Source organism: Eriocheir sinensis, chromosome 20, assembly GCF_024679095.1.
Source record: "Eriocheir sinensis breed Jianghai 21 chromosome 20, ASM2467909v1, whole genome shotgun sequence".
NCBI lineage: Eukaryota > Metazoa > Arthropoda > Malacostraca > Decapoda > Varunidae > Eriocheir > Eriocheir sinensis.
In genome coordinates, this window is record NC_066528.1 from 1,024,552 (window position 1) to 1,047,051 (window position 22,500).

The window sequence follows — 22,500 nt, forward strand, 5'->3', positions numbered from 1 at the left end:
GGTAAAGAATGGTCAAGAAAGAAAGAAAGAGAGAGAGAAAGAAAGAGATATGACAACGCATGCCGCGAATAAAATTATAGATGGTAAAGATAAGGAAAACAAACCAAACACAAGACCACAAGACACTGGCAGCAACATGACCCTCATACCTATCTGCCCGACCTTTGACCTCGCTATCTTCCCCTCTTTTTCCCCTCCCGTCTCTTCTCCCTCTCCCTTATATTCTCCCTTGCAACAATACCCACCCTCACCTTCCCATCTTCCCCCCCTCCCATTCTTTTCTTCCCACGGTCTCATTTTACCCATGCCTCCACTCATTCATTCCTCCCCTCTCTCTTTTTCCTCTTCTTTTCTATTTTTGTCCTCTTTTCCTCCCCTGCTCTCTCTTCTCTCTCTCTTTCACCTGGACACAGAGCCCCTCTTTGCTACACGTGCTCGCCTTTGCCCAGGCCGCTGTGAGCCACTAAAGCTTTGTCTCGTGGCGCTGGGTGAGGGGTGTTATTATGGGCCATATTACTAGGCATTTCGTCGCCCAAGTTTACACATTTGCCAAGGCTTCCGTAGGAGTTTTAGGCATTTCCAGAGTTTGACCCTTCTTCTGTACCATGAGCCTAAAGAAACACTCATTAGAACCTGACTGATCCCTTCTTTGACCTTTTGACCTGTTTGAAAGGAGAGAGAGACAGAGTGGTGGGGTATAGAAAAGATATTGATGTTCCTTTCTGCGGGGAGGGGTTCAGGGAGATGAGATGTATAGAGTGATGGAAGGGAGGAGAAGAGAGGCGTGGGACTAGAGAGGCAGAGCTATTCTTGTCCCAAAATTATCGACCACCACTGCTGTACACACTGTTATATGCATATAGCATGAACCAAAGGCCGTATTTTCCATGCAAAGGATATATAAATGATTTCCTTCGAGTAAAACGGTTTTTGCAAATATTTTCATATGAGCATCATCGCTATGTATAGGACTGAACTATTGTTACTGTGTGTGTGTGTGTGTGTGTGTGTGTGAGAGAGAGAGAGAGAGAGAGAGAGAGAGAGAGAGAGAGAGAGAGAGAGAGAGAGAGAGAGAGAGAGAGAGAGAGAGAGATTTACATAGATTTACATAGAAAATTAGACCACACAGACCCCATGGTCCAGACTAGGTGAGAGAGAGAGAGAGAGAGAGAGAGAGAGAGAGAGAGAGAGAGAGAGAGAGAAAAAAAATAGACAAAAACAAAAAAAGTAATATAAAACTGAAAAATAGAGAGAGAGAGAGAGAGAGAGAGAGAGAGAGAGAGAGAGAGAGAAGTGCCGGTTGAGTCGGTGATTAATATCTTTTTATACGTCATAGCTAAACGTCACATCGAGGTCACGACATGAATGAGAGGCGGTGCATACAGGACGACGCCTAGCCTCGCTACCTGTGCCCGTATATTTTAGCGGTTTACCCTGAAGTTACTCCAACAAGTGCCGTAATCATCCACATTTGGATTTTAAGCCTGTTATTGCTGATCAGATCGAGGTCTCTAACATCCTCTCCCAAAATACCATCCTTTTCCGACGCTTTGTTAAAATGTTATTTTCGAAAACTGTATGACATGAACTCTATCGCCACCATCGCCCACTGCCTCCCATCACCATGCTCCCCCTGACAACCCCCACCACGGCCCTCCCCTAACACCCCCACCCCTCACCCGCCCCACCAGAACACCTGTGTCCACCCTGCCTCCCTTCCTCCCCGCCGCCCGCTGCCCCGTCACCGTCGCCAGCCTCTCGCCTCTCTGTTGTCATCTGGTGAGTCTTCGTGCTTTGCTAGGTCATTATCAGTACACGAATTAGCTTGTTCAGTGAGTTGATAAAGTTTCTGCGCGGAGCGGAGTGATGTAGGTGCCAGACGTGTGGTGATATCTGGTCACTCGCAATAAGAAAACGAACCAAAGCGTAATGTCTGTGTGGGCGGAATACAAAGCTGAGTTCTATCTTTATTTCGCAACTTTGATGCGACCAAAAACCAACGTACGTGACACAAAACCAACCTTTGATCGGTGGGAGTACAAGATTCCTCCCGCCAACCTCGTGTTCGCGCCGCGCGGCCCGCGCCTGCCATCAGCTGATCAGTGAGTCTCTGGCTAGCGGTGTGGTTGTACGTGAGATGCAGTGTCTAGCTCCGGGAAGTTACTCGTGACGCGATACACGTGCGATGGATAACTTCAGTTATTTGGATATATTTTTGAAGCCTCCAGTTCCGTATAGTCGCTGTGCTTGACGCTGTACATGTGCGATAGATAATCAGTTATTTGGATATATTTTTGAAAGCTCTAGTTTCGTACAGTTGCGGTGCAGTGAGTGTGTGTGTGTGTGTGTGTGTTTGTGTTTGTGTTGCTTTGGTGGGCGGCGTGGTGACGGGGTGGTGATCACTTATGATTAGCGGGAAAACAACACAGCAGTAAAAGATAAGTGAAGAAAACAAAGGAAAAGAAAATTGAAAAGCAAAACAAGAGACTGTGCCGGCAGTGTACGGAAAAACAGAGCTCGGTGCAGAGTGAAGTATTTAGTGTTCAGAGTGAGGCTTTAAGTGTGCAGAGTGAAGCATCTAAGTGTGACGAAGAACCAAGGAGGACCCAAGAAGCGATGCAAAGCTGAACAGGTCAAAAGATGAGGAAGAAGAAGAAGGCGTACTACCTGCAGCAGCACACTAGGTGGCCGCGGCCTGTCAACGCGGCCGTGGTCTGCCAGCGATCATTGGCCGTGTGTGCGCCCCGAGGATTAATTAACCGGACTACTCCCGCCCCGGCCCTCCCCCGCGAACACAAGGTAACGTGCCCCGCGTGCCTGGCCCTGCACCCATGTACTCTTGCGTGCCCCGACAGACTCTGCAGACTAATTTACTTGCCGCTGCAGACTACAAACTTGCCACTTGCTTGCCCATTCAGACTAAAGACACTTAGTTTCATGTCCCTGCAGCAGTGGTTCCCAACCAGGGGTCCATGGACCCCATAGACTTTCATGGATTCTAATTATTTTTAGATTTATTATACTGGAATTAGGAGCCATGCGGCTCGGAATAAAATTCATACTACTGTACATGATCCTTAAAACTGAATGCTTAAATGCTAGAATTGATCTACATTAGCTAACGGTGCCAGGGGTGTCAAGCTCACGGCCCACGTGTCAAATTTGGCCCTTGGGATGGTCATGCGTGGCCCGCGGCGTTGTGGGGGTCCACAGGTGAAAAGTGACCGGAAAAGTGGGAACGGGACAAAAAGGGTTGGGCAGCACTGCCCTACAGACTTAAGACGCTTGCTTGCCCTTACAGAATCTACAGACACACTTGTTTGCCCTCAAACTAGTAACTTGTTTTCCATGCACAGACTATGCAGCCCACAGACACTTGCTTGCCCTTGCAGGCTACATATTAACTTGCCTGTACAGCCTCTAACTTGGTTCCTCTACAGACTATACACATTCTACAGCCTCTGTCGTGCTTGCCTCACTCACCTGTCAACCCCCGTCACCTTGCCAGCCGGGAGGCAAGTGTGGCAGGCTGACAGCTCCTGTGTGTGTGTGTGTGTGTGTGTGTGTGTGTGTGTGTGTGAGAGAGAGAGAGAGAGAGAGAGAGAGAGAGAGAGAGAGAGAGAGAGAGAGAGAGAGATTTGCAACTTAATCCTACTTTTGATTGAGGATGCAGGACGAGCGACGTGAGGCAAAAAAAAAAAAAAAACGAAAAAAAAACGTTGGCGACACAGTACAAAACACCCACTACCTCTCTCTCTCTCTCTCTCTCTCTCTCTCTCTCTCTCTCTCTCTCTCTCTCTCTCTCTCTCTCTCTCTCTCTCTCTCTCTCTCTCTCTCTCTCTCTCTCTCTCTCTCTCTCTCTCTCTCTCTCTCTCTCTCTCTCTCTCTCTCTCTCTCTCTCTCTCTCTCTCTCTCTCTCTCTCTCTCTCTCTCTCTCTCTCTCTCTCTCTCTCTCTCTCTCTCTCTCTCTCTCTATCTATCTCTCTCTCTCTCTCTCTCTCTCTCTCTCTCTCTCTCTCTCTCTCTCTCTCTCTCTCTCTCTCTCTCTCTCTCTCTCTCTCTCTCTCTCAGATCGTAACCTCATGTCTCTCATCCCACAAACTCGCCGTTCCCTTTACGTTCATTTTCCGCAGCTCGTCAACGTCGCCTCTTCACTCCTCCTCCTCCTCGTCGCGCCATTCAGCCACATTCTTCCCCAGAGGGTATTATTAGTTACCATGTTGTCATGAGTGTTTTATTTAAGTTCACGGTGCAGAAGTCTTGTCAAACTATCACTAGGCTCATAAAACTAGCCATGGGAATACTCAGATGGGGCTTGTAAGGCCTAGAACTTGATGCTAAAGCTGAAAATTCCTTGTATAATTGATATAGGTTGGTGTATTCAGACGCCTCCGCCTTGCAGCAACTATTTCCAGTGGCCGAAAAGGAGATGAGTTGGATTCTAATGTGTGATGTGTGAAGAAGGGTTAGTCTATACCACCGGGGTCATAATACTACACATGGAAATAGCCAGAAATCCTACGAAAGCCTCTTCAAATATGTGTACTTGGCCGCCGAAATGTTTAAGAATCTGGCCCATCGATGTGGTTCTTGGTGTTGTCTGGTTCTGTAGTGAGAGGATAGACAAACGCTGTGTAAACTTAAGGCCATATATTATTCTTTGGGAAGATTACAGGATTAACGCTGCCTATATATAGCCCCGAAGTAGCATTACCAACAATAGAAGCCAAGGAATTGGAGAACGCTAAACAGATCTTTTTAGCAGCTGGTGCCAAGTGGAAAACCTGACCATTACAGGGAATTCAGTGGCTTGGCGTGCGAGGCGAATGTCACTTTTCCATCAGTAAGAAATGTTTGTTGCAAGTCCTTCGTGGCGGACATCGACGCGGCTCCCACACTGACGACCTAATGGCGAAGGCGGCGACGGGGAAGCAGGAGAAATAAATATACTTGTTGCCAGCCGCTCCGGAGTGATTTTTTTTCATTCGTACGAGAAGCCTGCAGTTATGTGATGGGTTTAATGCAGCGGCAGGAAACAATACGCCATTACGGGATGACTTATGTGCCCTACGTTTGGGTGGGGAATTAAAACGTGGTATTTGTTATGTTAGAGTAGAGAGGAAGGAAGGAAAATAAGTTCACGTAAATCGTATCTTTGTAGGGTTTGCTTAAAGATTCTTGAGTTAAAAAGCTATATTTGTTTGTTAGTATTTGAGACGTTGTGTTAGCGTTGAGGCGAAGGAAGGAAGGAAAATTGGCTCACGCAAATCATATCTTCTTAGGGTTTGCTTAGAGGTTCTTGAATTAAAAAGTGATATTATTTGTTTGTTTATATTTTAGGCGTTGTTATGTCAGCGTTTAGATGAGGGAAGAAAGGAATATAAGTTCACGTAAATCATAATATATCTTCGTAGGGTTTGCTTGGAGGTTCTTGCATTAAAAGGTGATATTATTATTTGTTTGTTAGTGTTTGAGGCGTTGTTGTGTTAACGCTGAGGCGAAGGAAGGAAGGAGGGAAGGAAAATAAGTCAACGTAAATCATATCTTTCCGTAGAGTTTTCTTGTGTGTGTAAAAAAATAGATGTTACTGATAAAAAAACGCAGACTTGGATATATATTTTATTTATTCTCTCTCTCTCTCTCTCTCTCTCTCTCTCTCTCTCTCTCTCTCTCTCTCTCTCTCTCTCTCTCTCTCTCTCTCTCTCTCTCTCTCTCTCTCTCTCTCTCTCTCTCTCTCTCTCTCTCTCTCTCTCTCTCTCTCTCTCTCTCTCTCTCTCTCTCTCTCTCTCTCTCTCTCTCTCTCTCTCTCTCTCTCTCTCTCTCTCTCTCTCTCTCTCTCTCTCTCTCTCTCTCTCTCTCTCTCTCTCTCTCTCTCTCTCTCTCTCATTTTAAGGTGTCGAATTTCCATGTTTATGTAAAAAGCTAAAATATATTCATAAAAAATCACTGACTTAGATATATATATTCTCTCTCTCTCTCTCTCTCTCTCTCTCTCTCTCTCTCTCTCTCTCTCTCTCTCTCTCTCTCTCTCTCTCTCTCTCTCTCTCTCTCTCTCTCTCTCTCTCTCTCTCTCTCTCTCTCTCTCTCTCTCTCTCTCTCTCTCTCTCTCTCTCTCTCTCTACCAGGCCATTGTTTTTTCTCTTGTGTGTGTGTGTGTGTGTGTGTGTGTGTGTGTGTGTGTGTGTGTGAAAACCGCTTCTCCGTGTCTCCTTTGGCACGTGAGCAGTCAAGTGTTTAGGAGGGGGAAGAGGAGGAGGAGGTCTGTTTGGGGGCTGAAGGTGATGGAAAGTGGCGGTACTGTTGACGAGAGAGAGAGAGAGAGAGAGAGAGAGAGAGAGGAGAGAAGAAGAACGATCCAAGACTAATTTTCATGAATATCGTCTAGTCTTTTACATAAATAGAACACTTTACCTTACAGAGAGAGAGAGAGAGAGAGGTTTTATTCTCTTATGACAAATTTATTAATTTATTTTATTTGGTTGATGTTTGTGGTCCTGTTTTTATTTTACCTCAACTCTATCATCTATCTCTATCATCGTCACTACCGACTTCAATAGCTGAGTCAGACTATAGTAAGAGCTGAAGGTGTCATAACATACCCTTAGTCGACGATCCAGCGGCAGCATCAACCCTTGTACTCGTGAGGATGACGAGGGAGGAGAAGGTTGAAGGGTCAGAGGGGAAGGGAGGTAGGGAGAGGAAGGGAACAGGGGAGAGAGAGGGCATGATTGTGTGTCTGTGTGAGCGAGATGGGGGAGGAGGAATATAAGGGGGTAGGGAAGGAGGGGTGTGTGCCGCTGAGAATGACGGGAAAGAGAAAGGGTGAAGGAGGGAACGGGGAAAGGAGGGAGGGAGTTAAAATATATCCAGCGTGGGTGGCGCGGGACATACGGACGAGAGCCAGGAGCCGAGTGTAATTATATGTTCCAACTTCCGCTCGACTGTAGGATAAAGAACACAAAGACGATGATGAATTTGAAAGAGGAAGATTAATTCAGTGCTGGCTATACAGGGAAGCTCTTGAAGTATACAATTCCTTTCATCCTTTCGCTAGCAGGATAGAGAACACAGAGACGATGATGTAATTGAATAAGGAAGATTCATACGATCATAACTGTCACGAGGGAAGCTCTTGAAGTATACAATTCCTTTCATCCTTTCGCTAGCAGGATAGAGAACACAGAGACGATGATGATGTATTTAACAAAAGATTCATATACGATCGCACCGTGAATGAGGAAGCTGAAGAATAAATTTCTTTTCATCCTTTCGCTAGCAGGATAGAGAACACAGAGATGATGATGTAATTGAATAAGGAAGATTCATACGATCATAACTGTCACGGGGGAAGCTCTTGATGTATACAATTCCTCTCATCATTTCGCTAGCAGGATAGATGGGACACTTTTGATGATGTAATTGAATAAGGAAGTTTGAAGATGATCAGAACTGTCACGAGGGAAAAACTGAAGTACATTGAAAGTGGATAGGACGTAAATATGCCTCATCTTCCTTTCACTTCGCTTGCAGGATTTAGGACACAAAGACGGTGATGTAATTCAATGGGGGAATTGCACACGATCAGAACTATTTTTTATTACGAGTGGAAGCTCTGAAGTACGAGGAAGGTGGAGACGATAGAGGCCAAAGAGGCGTTTTCTAAGGGATGGAGTTCACTTACTAAGGAAGCTGAAATACAATAAATAGGAATGTGATAGAGTCTGGAACGACCTTCCTTCCACTGTATTTCCTCCTGCCTACGACTTGAACTCATTCAAGAGGAAGGTATCAGGACACCTCTTCTCACGTAATTGACTGCTCTTTCGGCCACCTCTTCGGATTCTTTACAGGAGCAGCGAGTAGCGGGCTTTTTTTTATTGTTTCCTTTTGTGTGCCCTTGTGCTGTCTCCTTTGCTGTAAAAAAAAAAAGAGGGACGAAAGTTGAGTCGTCTAAGGGATGGAGTACACTCACTAAGGAAGCTCAAGTAACTAGGGAAAGGGAGGCGATGGGCACGAGAGCACGGTAGAGGCACGAGAGCTGAGCCTTCAAGGGGGGGAGGAGGAGGGAAAAGTGGGCCCCGCCGTGATTGGAAGCGGAGTGCCGGAAACAAGGTAACGAGGGAGGGGTGTCGAAGGGAGTGGTTCTTGCCCCCAGCCGCCTGCCTCACCCTCCCTGCACTCTCCCTTTTTTTCCATTCGTCTCCTTCCCTTCCTCTTCCCTTCATCTCCGTCTTCTTTACGTTCGTTTTCTCTTCCCTTTCTATCTCTTCCTTTCGCTTCCCTTTATCTTTTCCTCCTCCTCCTCCTTCCTGTCTTCATACTCCCTCCGTTGTTTTCTTCGTCCTCTTCTTTCCTCCATCTCCCTCCTTCTCCTCCTCCCTTCATCTCTCTCCCTCCACTCTCCTTCATCATCCCTCCTTTTCCCTTCATCTCCCTCCCCTCCTCTTTTTCCTTCATCTCTCTCCCTCCTCTCCCCTTAATCTTTCCCACCTCTTCTCGTCATATGTCCCTCCACCTCCTCCTCCTCCTCCTCCTTCCTACGCAGTGATTACAAGTCTACGTAATGCATGGAGAGAGAGAGAGAGAGAGACTCCTGAAGTTATTTATTTGTCTTGCGGAATAAAGGAATAGTCAACGGTAATGGAGTTTTCTGTATAATAACGAACCTCAGAACGACAGACGAGTTTTTGCGTGATGTTCCTTCGTGTAATTCATGTTTTTGTATCGAGGGTGTTATTTGAAGGCTTGAGGCGAGACGGGTAGTCTGAGGGTCATATTCTTATTAATTTCCTCGACCAAGCTTTCGTAGGAGTTGCGGGCGTATCCAGGGGTAGTTTAATGACCCTTGTGGTAGTGTGACCCTTCTTCTGTGCTATGAGCGTGAAAAAAAAAACACTCATGAAAACCCGATTAACCTCCTTTTTGGCCTTTAGAAATAGATGATGTGAGAGGCGGAAGCGTGTGAGAATACCCAAAATAATTAGACTTTGAGAATACCGACCCAATAGGTTATACTTCTTCAGGACGCTCCAGGCAGCTGATATATCTCTCTCTCTCTCTCTCTCTCTCTCTCTCTCTCTCTCTCTCTCTCTCTCTCTCTCTCTCTCTCTCTCTCTCTCTCTCTCTCTCTCTCTCTCTCTCTCTCTCTCTCTCTCTCTCTCTCTCTCTCTCTCTCTCTCTCTCTCTCTCTCTCTCTCTCTCTCTTTTTTTTTTGTGTGTGTGTGTGTGTGTGTGTTGCCGTGGTGGCAAGTCAGATGCTGTGGCTGTTAAAACTTGATTGGGTGACGCGACCAAGGGCGGGGAGGGGATGGTGGAGGGGAGGGCATCACGTGCTTTGGTCTGTGTGTGTGTGTGTGTGACCTTTAAAGAAAACATTGACGTACTAGTCGTAAATAGATGTAAGAAGACGTAAATACTGTAAATGACGTAAACTTTCGGCTTACTAATATATACAAAAATCTTATCCTGCAGCTGGTCCATAACACATCCTATGAACGTCGTCTAATGTGAGTCTTTCAATAAGTTGACACTCATCTTTACTTTTAGTTTCAGAGGAGCAGTGATGAGCGGGCTTTTTTGTTTCCATATACTGTAGTTTTGCCCTTGAGCTGCTTCCTTTACTGTAAAAAAGAAGCTGCAGACAATTGCTGAACAGTAAACAAACACACGTGCTAAGAGAGTGGCAAGCGAAGGTCACGATAGCGGTGCCAACAACAGGAATGACGAAGGGTCGAAGGGAGGGAGGGATGAAGGGAATGGGAGGGAGGGTTCAAGGGAAGAAGAGGGAGGGATGAAGGGGAGGGAAAGAGATGAATTGGAGAGGAGGGAGAGATGAAGGAGAGAGAAAGAGATGAGAGATGAAGGGGAGGGAAAGAGTGAGAGATGAAGGAAGGAGGGTTCAAGGGAAGAGAAGGACCAAGGGAACAGGAGGAAAAGATTAAAGGGCAAATGGTGTTTCTAGTTCTTAATGACGTCACACATCCTATAGATTCGACGGCTCGTGGACATTTTTCCCAGTGGCTGACGGATGTGATGTCATGCAACTCACTGACTGTCCGCCACTTAGGAAGCTGCGAGTGTTTTCCCACGACCTCTGTTGTGGTGCTGTCCCACGCCAACACATCCCGTGAATAATCGATTAACAGTGACACTCAGGCCCCACGAATAGCTACATTTTCCCCATGACCTTTGATGGTGACCTAAGCCTCGTAAATAGTCAATAAATAGGAATGTTGAGGACTCACAAATAGGTACACCTTGTTGTTAGTTCCGTCTCGATACATGTAACTTCTTTATGTTTAAGAAGAAAATAAACAGGTATGACACGGAGCAGTGAATAAAGATAGATTAATTAAGGTTAAGAAAAAAGAAAGGTACAAGCAGTTTCTGGAAGAGCGTCCACGTACAGTACAGTTAGATAATTTTTGCTTCAGAAGTAAAAAAAAAAAAAAAAAAAAAAGGATTCAACCAGTTTCATTAATAGAACAGTGATGTAGTGCTGCAAACTTAGTAGTCCTGGGCATGTTAGTGTCTCCCACCGAGCCTTTCACAGGGAGTCTAGGTACGGGAGTGTTCGTGTCAGCACCACTCCGAGGACCAGAGGGAGGTTACACGTACGTGAGGGCGGGATCACAGGGAGGGCGTGTTAGTGTTAGTAGTAGTGTTGTAACCCGTAATCCGGGTCACACAGGGGAGACGACACACTGTTTGTATTAGTGACACTTGACTTAAAATTCTAGTACTTTAGGAGTATTTAAAGGAGTTCGTAAATGGGGTGATGAAACGGTGTCGCCTTTCTTATATGTATTTTATTCTACCTTAATACTACTTAATATTACAGAGGGTAAAAATATTGTTTAAACCAGCGACTGGCTTACTAGACTCAATGAGTCTTCAGGTTTTCTTTCACTATTGGTTACTGACGTTAACACTGGTATAATATTGAGTAAAAACTCACACAATAAAGTATCATAGAAATATAATCCTAAGTAAAACTAAGATAATAGAACACAATAGATATGTTAGATACGCTTTCCTCTATGGTACCACATTACTCCATACTCACAGTAGCAACGATGAATGTTCTACCCATGTTGTCTAGGGAAGGACAACCCAGTGTCCAGCAACGAACAGAGTGCTGGTTGATCTGAGGTCAAGCCTGGAGAAATGCTTCTTATATAGGCAGACATCGCGAGGGTAATACGTCAGGCGTGTGAGTCATACATCAAACTCACACCGAGCTCATACAATAATCTACCTAACCGACATGCTTAATTCACGCGGTGACGCAGCTTTGTTTTCATAACATTTTGTTCCGCGGCTGATCGTGTTTTGGCCGCGGTGATTGTGTTTTGGCTTAGAGAGATAAGCGGGTGCGTTAATGGGCAATTACAATTGTGTATAGGTTGGTAAATGAACAGTGGGGACAATCATGTGTTGGAGTCCGTGTTGTGTTTTAGCGGTCGATACCGCTGTTGTCATCGGAAAATATTGCCGGTGAAGATGATGACACTGGAGCGAGTGGTGTCGCAGCCCTCGGGGCACCACATACCCCCCCCCGTTAAAATCACGCCACGTCCTCGTGGCACAAAGCGTTCCGCCCGGCGGACGACCATGGAGGGCCCAGACGGGGATGGCGGGATCGTGGGAGGAGGCCTGCGAGACGGGACCTGAAGAGACAGAAGAAGGCCACCCACCGGCGACGAAGACGACGCCGAGGAGAGCAGCCACCCCACCAAGGAGGAAGGGTCGAAGGCGGGGACCGGAGACGGATTCCTGAGCGCGTGAAGTGCTGGAGGAGGTCCAGCAGGGGGCCAGAGACGACCCGGGCGACGGCGGCGGGGAGGAAGGGTCAAGGGAGTCTTGGCCAGGAGCGATGAGACCACGTCGTCCGATGTGGAAGGGGCGCGATGAACCGTCAGCGGGGCGTCACCGTCCATAGTAGCAGGAGGCAGGGAGGCTGAAGGCGTCGGAGGGCACTACAGCCCATACCGAGGCTGAGGAGACCCGTCCTGTTGATGGTCTGCTGTATTTGGAGACCGGGCTGTCCGGGCAGACCATGGTGACCACCTGGGGAGTATCGGTAGCGAAGACCCAGCCTGCAGGAGACGGATGAAGACTGGGGAAGACTCTGAGGAGAGACTTAGAACACAGCGAGAGGGCGTCTGGGCGATCGAGAAGAGCGATCTCGCAGCGCCGGACAGAAGTCGAGTGAACAGGGGCGACAGGGGACATACATAGAGCAGGTGGTGTTTAGTACAGCGGTCCAAGGAGTCTAAGAGCATATAGTGAGTGCGGTCTTCAGAAACCGCAAGGTAAGTGAAAGCGTGTCGGTGTGTGCAGAAAATATGGCGTGCCATCAAGATGAAAAGGCAACGCGTCCATTTTAAACACATCGAACACGTCAGAGGATCCCTTTCATGGGGATTTGTAAGTAGAAGTGAAGGGTTCCTGAGGGAAGCGTACCTTTAGCAATAACCATAGAGACATCTCTATACAATGATAAATATTCATGTGCTGCCGGGAAAAGTACGCCTGGGTAATGGAGTGACGCAGTGATGAGCACACGAAATAGTACATCATTTGGAAGGAGAGGAAACCTGCGTTTGGGACAGCTGCTGAAGGCCAAGCTTGAGATTCAGAGTATCATGATTTAGGTCACTAAGTGCCAACTGAATGAGAAGGATAGTCTCCAAAATACGCATTTCCCCTTCAATTTGCAAGGTTTTTAGTGAGAACTGACGGATAATAGCTGAGGCCAAAGCCGAGGCGGACTCTAGACGGGAGATGGCAGAATGAATATGACGGAGGTCCCGAACTGTGGCGTTGAGGACTTCCTGATGGAGGTTAAGTTGACGTCTCTCGTCTGTGGACAGAGTGTAGAGCTGGGAGAGCTTCCCGTGTATCACATCTATTTGGGCCTGAGTGGCCGTACCGAAAAGGAGGTTTGCTACCGAGCCAAGGAAATCCACGGCCCCTCGCTTCTGGCGAGTCCGAAATGGGCTTCCATCTCTACCAATTGAAATTATAAGGACTATATTGAACTTTATCATTATAGCGAATACTACGGTGCTGTACAGGAATGAAGCTGCAGTTCCGTTATGGAGAGAATACATATATGACAGACATCTAAGCACCCTTGAACGCTTGCAAACCCCTGAGGGAAACCTGTGGCCAAGATAAGAACACAAGAACATATAGGGTTATATTGTATGCACGTAATCAAATGATAAGAGCACATAATTCTACCAAAGATTAATTTTCTGAGGACTAAAGAGCGTGTGTACATCGTGCGTTGTGGCAGCCAGGGTCCAGAGAAAGAAATATTCTCTGGACCTGGCGTAGTGCTTGTGGCCCTGCCAAGTAATAGGATGACAGGGATACCGCGCCGGGCAACTCTTCCGTATCATGTGTGGTGGGGAAAAAAAGTCAGAACATGAGAAATTATAATGTAAAAGATATTGAGAGGAACAGAGTGGGAAAGAGAGGAAAAATGCGAGGAAGGAGAGAGACGAAGAGGAAATTGGATGCTGAGCGATAGGAGGAATAAAAGAGAGAAGGAGAGGAGGGAAGGAAGGAAGGAAGCAGCGAGGGACGGAGAATGAAAGGCGGAGGATGCGACAAGGCAAATGTGATGTCCGGGAAATGGAAGAGAAAAGAAAAGGAAGAGAAGATTGAAGAGGCGAAGGAACACACACACAGAGAGAGAGAGAGGAGAGAGAGAAAGAGAGAGAGAGAGAGAGAGAGAGAGAGAGAGCAACGCATCAAGGTGTTAGACAGACAGCCACACGACCACACCTCAAGTGAGTCGCTAAAATAGAAACTACTATAGAGTCCTCCTTCACTACTATCACTGTTACTATCTTACAGGCGTCTTCATTAACTCCTATCACTATCACTATCTCACAGGTGTCTCATTCACTATCACACAGGTGGATTCATTTACTTGTACTTCTTCAGCTGTTTCATCACCCAGCCCACTATAGTAAGCCTTAAGGTGTGTGGTGATACTTAGAATGCAAAGGTGTTGGTTCAGTGTGTGTGTGTGTGTGTGTGTGTGTGTGTGTGTGTGTGTGTGTGTGACTACTACTAGATGTACTGTGAATACTACTACTACTACTACTACTACTACTACTATATCTGTCCTGTCTGGCTGAGGGCGGATGGCTGGGTGAGTGGCTGGCTGGTGTGTAGCGGTGGATGGGTGGGTGGTAATGGGGTGCAAGAGGCTGTAAGGATGAGAGAGAGGGGGGAGGTAAGAAGAACTGGAGAAGGCTGTGAATTGGAGAAGGAGAAAGGAGAGAAAGCTGTGAGGATCTGGAGAAGGGACAGATGAGGGGAGGAGAGAGTGGAGAAGCTGTAATGGAAGACAGTGGAGGGAGATGCCAGAGTCTGTGGGGTGCAAGAGGCTGTAAGGATGGAGAGAGGGGGAGGTAAGGAGAAGGCTATGAACTGGGGAAGGGGAAAGAAGAGGAAACTGAGAGAATTTGGGGGACAGATGAGGGGAGGAGAGAGTGGAGAAGATGTGATGAAGAGATGGGAGAGGCTGTGGTGATGGGGGGTAGGTGAGTGAGTGCGGTGGGTGCGAGTCAGGCCATGGGTTCACCGGCCATGGGTTCCTGTGGCGCGCGGCAGTGTCGGGGACGGAAACAGGGCAGGCGAGGATTGGAATATTTATTGGGCCAGCAACTGTGTTACCCACCACCGGCTTCCCTTCCCGGTCTCCGTGTGTGTGTGTGTGTGTGTCTCTCTCTCTCTCTCTCTCTCTCTCTCTCTCTCTCTCTCTCTCTCTCTCTCTCTCTCTCTCTCTCTCTCTCTCTCTCTCTCTCTCTCTCTCACACTCTCTCTCACACACACACACACACACACACACACACACACACACACACACACACACACACACACACACACACACACACACACACACACACACACACACACACACCTACACGCCCTCCCCTCCCCCCCATACATACCCCCCCCACACAAATTCCAGCTCCCGGGGACGTGTGGCCAAAAAATGCAAGTTAGTATTTTCCGGAGTAATAATAAACGTTTGCCGATGGATTACCGCTGATCTACTTGTGTTTGTGTAAATATTGGAAAGCCATTTATCGCCGGCCCCGACCTGTACGCGACGGAGAGAGAGAGAGAGAGAGAGAGAGAGAGAGAGAGAGAGAGAGAGAGAGAGAGAGAGAGACCCCCACACACACACACACACAGGAGCTAGATATTTCCCGCACGTTCTTACTTTAACTTAAACATTACGACCTACTACTGCTACTACTACTACTACTACTACTACTACTGTTTGCCTGGCTCGCTGCGTTCAGCTGACTACAACAAACACAGCTGCTACTTCACAACCTGTCTGGTGTTGTTCATGTTAGTACAACCACCACTGCAACATCCCCTACGGTAGTCTGTTCACCCAAGTCCCACGGCGTGTCCGAGTTCGTGGATAATGTAGCCTACGCATGGGAAACAATCATCAGTATCAATAATATGCAGGCAACAATAACAAAGACCGTCAATTATTATCCATTTCGAGTTTAGAGATTAATTGTACTGTCACAAAGAGCTGTTTTGTTGATATATAGTCTGCTGTTTTTTTTTTTTTTCGGTGGCAGGGGTAGGGGGTTACAAGGAGGCTGTGTTGGGGAGGAAGGGGAGATGAGACGAGGCTGAGGGGGCGGGAGGGAGATGAAAGGAGGCTGGTAGGGATGTGATGCTGGGAGGGATGCTGGGATCTCGGCGCCTCTCGGATGAAAGTAGCGTCGCTGACCACTGGGCAGCGACGCTCTCTGCTCTCCTCTACCTCCTCAGCCTCACGTCGTAAACCCCTCTCTCTCTCTCTCTCTCTCTCTCTCTCTCTCTCTCTCTCTCTCTCTCTCTCTCTCTCTCTCTCTCTCTCTCTCTCTCTCTCTCTCTCTCTCTCTCTCTCTCTCCTCCTCCTCTCTCTCTCCTCCTCCTCCTCTCTCTCTCTCTCATTATCTCTCTGTCTTATCTTTATTTCCTTCCTCTCTCTCTTCCTTGTCTCTCTCTCTCTCTCTCTCTTTCTGTACTCTCTCTCTCTCTCTCTCCCTCCTCCTCCTCTCTCTCTCTCTCTCTATTTCTCTCTCTCCTCTCTCTCTCTCTCTCTCCTTCCTCTCTCTCTAAACTGCATTCTCTCTCTCCTTCTCCCTTCTCTTCTCCATTATCTCCTTTCCTCCTCATTTCGTATCAGTACCCTTCCTTCCTTTCTTCCTTTCACACTCTCCTGTCTGTGATCTCTTCCTCCTCCCTCTTACTAAATAGCTCTCTCCTCCCCCTTCTCATTTCCTCCTTTTCTCCCGTCAAGTATTAGTAGTAGCTTTCCTTCCTTCCTTCCTTCCTTCCTTCCTGCCTTCCTGCCTTCCTTCATTCATTCATTCCTTTCTTCCTTCCTTGCACTAAGTCTGAGGGCCACTTCCGTCTCTCTCTCCTATCCTTGTTGCATCCTTGGGCTCTGTCTCTATCCTTCTGTCACCTTCCAAACCTTCTATACCTTGCCTCCCAAACCACACACACTTCCATATGCAATAACGTCCTGCCAGCCACTATTACTAACTGATCTGTCTCCTTGTTTCGTCATTGTGTTCTCTATATTCCTTCTGTCACCTTCTATCTCCTTCGCTGGCTTCCACAACCTCACACACATACACACACACAAATACAAACACACACACCTCTACATATGCAACAACCTCCCGCCAGCTGTCACTCGTCTCATATCATCCTCAGGTCCTTTCTCGTTCCTCTTCCTCCTCCTCCTCCTCCTCCCTGCCTAAACCACACTCACTTTCTTTAGGCCCTCCGTAACGTCCGACTGACCACTGCTAATGATTGCTATTTATTACGAAACTGCATGGCTACTGTTACTACTACTACTACTACTACTACCACCATTGTTTTATTACCTTCCTCATTCTGGCTCCCTCTCTCTCATCTCCCTTTCTCTCTCCCGTGTTATATATTGTGATTTCGGCGCCTCACGGTCTGTTGCCTCGCGCTGGGATGTTGTTCACGGCGTTGTCTTATTACACACACGTTCTGCTCCTCCTGCTGGCTCTCCTGTTCCCCTGGGCCCTGGCTTCGTGTTCACCCCTGATGCTGGTGAGTGAATTGGTGATGTTGCTGGTACTGTTGCTGTTGCTACTTATACTTTTACTACGGTACTCTTTTTCCTTCTATTCCTCTTTCTGTTCGTCCTCTTCCTCTTTCTCTTCCTCTTCTTCCTCTTCCTCTGGTATAGTTTCCTTCTCTTTCAATTTCTACTTTTGTTGCTATTTTTTTCCTCCTTCTCTTCCTCTGTTTTCTTTCTTTTCGTCTTCTTTTTCCTTCAAATTTACTCTTCTTGTTCCTCTTTCTGTCACTCGTTCTCGCCCTCTTCCTCCTCTTCCTCCACCTCATCTTTCCCCATCTACTCCTCCTTTTCCTCTTCCTGTTACTACGAGTATCAATATTTTCACTACTACTACAACTACAACTACTACTACTACTACTACTACTACTACTACTACTACTACTACTACTACTACTACATCCCCTCCCCCACCTCTTTACCTCTACCACTAATAAGCTGTTGACAGTCTGAAGCAGCAATCATGAGGCGAACAGTGATGCTCTTTGCTCACCCATCGGCGCCTCGAGGTGAGTGTGTGGTGCGTATGTGTGTCTGTAATTAACCTGACGCCCAGCCCGGCCAGTAAGGGTGTGTGTGTGTCAAGGGGTCTCTCTCCCTCTCTCTCCCTGCTATGAAGACGCCACGAGACAAGCCAGTTCGACAGTCCAACACCGAGTCATTGCAAACACCCAAACCAAACTATATTCTCCTCAATGATCCGTTATTTCCACTCAAAACCAGGTACTAATAAAGAGATTTCCTGATGTGTGGTTTCCTACAATTTCCTCCTTTCTATATCAACGCCAAACAAGGAATTTTCGTCGTTTTTTGTGTTTGGTTGGGGAACTCACAAACTTCCTGTATTGGACTGTAAAACTGGCCCAAAGCCGAGTGTGGTTTCTTTATGAGCTCACGTCGGTGCTCTCAGACGCTTCCGCTTCACTCTCACGTCGAAGAGGAAAGTAGTCGGGTTGTAATGGTGTTGGTTTTCACGTCCATGGTGTTACAGAAGCTTTGTCAAACTGTTTTTTCTCTTTAACCATTTTCAAAGACCACACCGGAAATCAGTTGGGGTTTCGTGAGTGCTTATTTTCTCGTTCATGGTATTACAGAAGCTTTGTCAAACTGTTTTTCGCTCTAACTATTTTTAATGACCACACATTGCAGGAAATCAGTTGGGTTTTCGTGAGTGTTTATTTTCTCGTTCATGGTAGTATATACAGAAGCTTTGTTAAACTACCACCAGGAACGTAAGACTACAGATATACAGGCCCACTACTATGAAAGCCTTTGTCAAATGTATAACTGTGGCCCTTAGAACCACAGAGTAAGGTATCGTTGCCAATTGGTACGTATCTTTGTGATTAGTAGTCGATTTAGAAAATACTCAGGTCAAGTGATTTTAGGTGTATATAGAAGGAATAGCTCTCTCTCTCTCTCTCTCTCTCTCTCTCTCTGATATGGAGAAATCGGGCGTCGTAGGTTTTGCCAATACAACAAAGGCTTATATATGTAAATGTACGTGTGTGTGTTTGTTTGTGTGGGAGAAATGGTGTGTGTGTTTTGGGGGAGATATGGTGTGTGTGTGTGTGTGTGTGTGTGTGTGTGTGTGTGTGTGTCATGGCGGGACGTATAATAAATCCTTGCACCAAAGCGGTTTATAGAATTGGCTTACATTTATTCAATAAACACAAAACCAACGAGGCCGAGTTTGTTGCCGCCCGCGTCCACATTGTGCGCGGGGTGTTTTAGTACGTGTGTGTGTGTGTGTGTGTGTGTGTGTGTGTGTGTGTGTGTGTGAGAGAGAGAGAGAGAGAGAGAGAGAGACAGACAGACAGACAGACAGACAGACAGACAGACAGACAGACAGACAGACAGACAGACAGACAGACAGACAGACAGACAGACAGTTAGTTAGTTAGTTTTAGCGTAATAAGTAAGTAAAAAGATAGTAGAAATACGCAGGTGAAAAATTGTATAGAGTGGACGAGCTCTGCATTACCACAAGTTACGGACGAGCATAGGTAATATATATCTACTCCCTATACCCTTTCTTCTTATACTGTGGACATGAGTACGTATATATAACAGGCCCAGCAGACACACGTACAAGGCGAAACCACTCACTCACGGCGGGGAAACGAGTCCAAGTCCTCGCCCGGCACGTTTAAAAGAGAAAGGAAGTTAGAAAAAGAAAGAAAGAAGAGAGGAAAAAATATGTGTATGGTGGCGCAAAAGATCAGGGAATAATGTTTTCTTCTCTCCTTTTCGTCTTCTCTTTTCATCTTCTGGTTCTTGTTTTTCCTTTTATTTTCTTGTTTAATCATATTCTACTTCTACATTTTTTTTTCTCCAATTTTACATCGTCTTCCATATCTTCCTCCTCCTCCTCCTATTACTACTACTACTACTACTACTACTACTACTACTACTACCACTTCTCCTCTTCCTCCTTCTATTACTTTACAGGTCGTTTTATTCAGCACATTTCCAGGATGGGCGTCACTTTTTCACTCCCTGCCCTCGTACCGCGCCGGGCCGCTGCGAGTACTAACTAATTCTGAACTTGCCGATTAGCCCAGCCGTCTGTTTTATGGGGAACATTTATATCGCAAGCTAGCCGCTGACGATGTGTGTGGTGGGTGGTGTGTGTGTGTGTGTGTCTCTCTCTCTCTCTCTCAGTATCTAATTATCTACTTATGTATGTATGTATGTATGAATTTATGTACATGTCTATTTATCTATCTAAATGTCTACCTATGTATCTATCTCTATCTATCTATCTATATCTTTCCATGAACTTGCATCTATCTATCTATCTACCTCTATCTATCTATCTATCTATCTATCTATCTATTTATCTAGGAATACTCTCATCCGGTGTCAGATATCGCAGGAAGAAAAAGAAAGAAAGAGAAAGAAAGCCCCCCTCGCATATCCTTGTTTCTGGGGTCCTGCAACACTGTCTAATTATTTCCCCCGGTGAGTTTTCGAGGAACTTCTCAAAGGCAGTCCAGCCGGCGCAGTCCTCGGGTCGTGACTGGCCTGACGGAGTTATCGGAAAGGCCGCGACTACAGAGGAATGCCGCCGACTGTTTGATGTGATGTTTTCCAATGGCGGGTAAGAGTGGGAGGAGGAGAGTATGGTTCAAGAAATGTGTGTGTGTGTGTGTGTGTGTGTGTGTGTGTGTGTGTGTGTGTTTCGGCGTGGTATTTTTTTTTGTATTAGGTGAGTTTTGGGGCTAATGTGGGTTTTTGTTACGCCTCCTTTCTTCTTTTTCATTTTTTCGCCTTTTTTTTATTTGTTGTTTGCTCTTTTTTTTCTTTTTTTCCTCCTCGTCGTCGTGTTCGTCCTCCTCCTCCGCGTCCCTTTCCCTCTCTTCCTTTTCTTCATTTTCTTGTTCTTCGTCTTGTTTTTTCTTGTCCTTGTTCTTTTTTTCTACGTTTTCATTTCTTGTTACTTTTTTCTTGTTCTTCATTCTTATTTCTTTTTCTTCTTCTTCTTCCTCTTCTTCTTCTTTCTTCTTCTTCTTCTTCTTCTTCTTCTTCTTATTATTATTATTATTATTATTATTATTATTATTATTATTATTATTATTATTATTATTATTAGTAGTAGTATTAGTAGTAGTAGTAGTAGTAGTAGTAGTAGTAGTAGTAGTAGCAGTAGTAGTAGTAGTAGTAGTAGTAGTAGCAGTAGTAGTAGTAGTAGTAGTAGTAGTAGTAGTAGTAGTAGTAGTAGTAGTAGCAGTAGTAGCAGAGGGACGCGTGCTCGTGGTTGTTGCCGGAAAACACTCGGTCTTGGCCACTCACCGAAGCTCCTGTCAGGGGGCCACGTATAGGAGAGGGAAGGGAGGGGCGACTCACGTAACTCAAGCCCTGGATGTCGGCCAACGCTCCACACCTCAGCCTCGCCCCTTTCCCTCGCCCTCCCGCCCCCGCCTCCCTCACGCATACCTGTGGCGGGTTAAGTCATCTCGGCAGCTTTGGACCTCAGATCAGATGAAGGGTGTCCGGTATAGCTTTTCAACAGCACCGGGTTAAAAAAGAAAACGATATTCCCTTAGTCCTTTGGTGCAGTGGTTAGCGTGGCTAGCTAGGAATCCGCGGGCCTGGGTTCGAATCCCGCCCAGTTGTTCATTCACCCGTTCGGACTGGTCGATAAATGGGTACCTGGGGGAGCCTGGGGAGGGTAAACTGTGGTAACCCGGATGTTATGCTGTCCTGTGTCCCACCACAGACTCAAGGGCCAATGCGACGGAGATGAGCACTACGGCCACGCGCAGCTACAGTGTATGCCCCCTGCTTTAACGTATCTTTTTGTTGCACATTATAATCCTGCTCTCCTTTTCCGCAGCCAGAGAATAAGTTCCTTGTATGTTTCGGTATCTCCACTCTCCTCAAATATCTGGAGTCCACTTTGAAGCAAATTTCTTCACAAAACTGCTTCATTATTTTCGCTAATGTTGTGTACGCCTTCAGAAAATTGTCCAAACTTTTCTCTGTCTCTGTTCCGACCTTGTGTGTGTGGGTGGGTGGACGGGAGGGAGTGGCCGCCGTCGTCCAGCGTTAATCTGTGTTTACCTGTCCTGTAAATACCAATCAGAAGACCTTCCGAGGAATACGTTAAGTTCTTTCTCATGTGATGGTACTTGTTATGTAGTTCCCAGACGTGTTATGATTACTGCCTCTTCTTTTGTCACGTGAAGCACCTTCCTCTCTCTCTCTACCTGTCCTGTGCATACTAATCAGAAGACCTACCAAGGAAGGCGTTAAGTTCTTTTTCTTATTCATTGGTATTTGTTTTGCCGTTCCCAGACTTATGATCACGACCTCCACCTTGCCTAGTAGTGTGTCACGTGACCTCTTTACCTGTCCAGTACATACTAATTAGAGGACCTACTAAACATGCGTCAGGTTGTTTCTTTCGTGTGTCAGTGTTTGTTTAGGCGTTCCCACACGTGTTGTTACTTGGTCCTTTCCCAGCCCCGGGGTGTTGGCGGCGCCGCTTTACTCTGTGGTGGCAATTTTGATGTTTGTTTTTACGAGCTGCTTTACCCGCCTCAAGTGTTCCCGCGAGGCGCCTGTCCATGTCGCAGCGCTTGTCGCTCACCCCAGCAAGGAAGCGTTGAAGCTCTCGTGTCCGTAGAGGAACTGTTTTGCATAGGTGTTGAGGTAAAGACAACACCTGTACGGCGTTATTTAGCTCCTTATTGGATTTCTTTGTTTCTTTCATTTAGTTTCTATAAGTTAGATTGGTGGACTAACTTATACTAACACTGGGCTGACTTGTTTCTGAAGCTGATATTGTTACGTTAGGGAATATATATACGTAGGTATGTTAATGAATTTAGTGT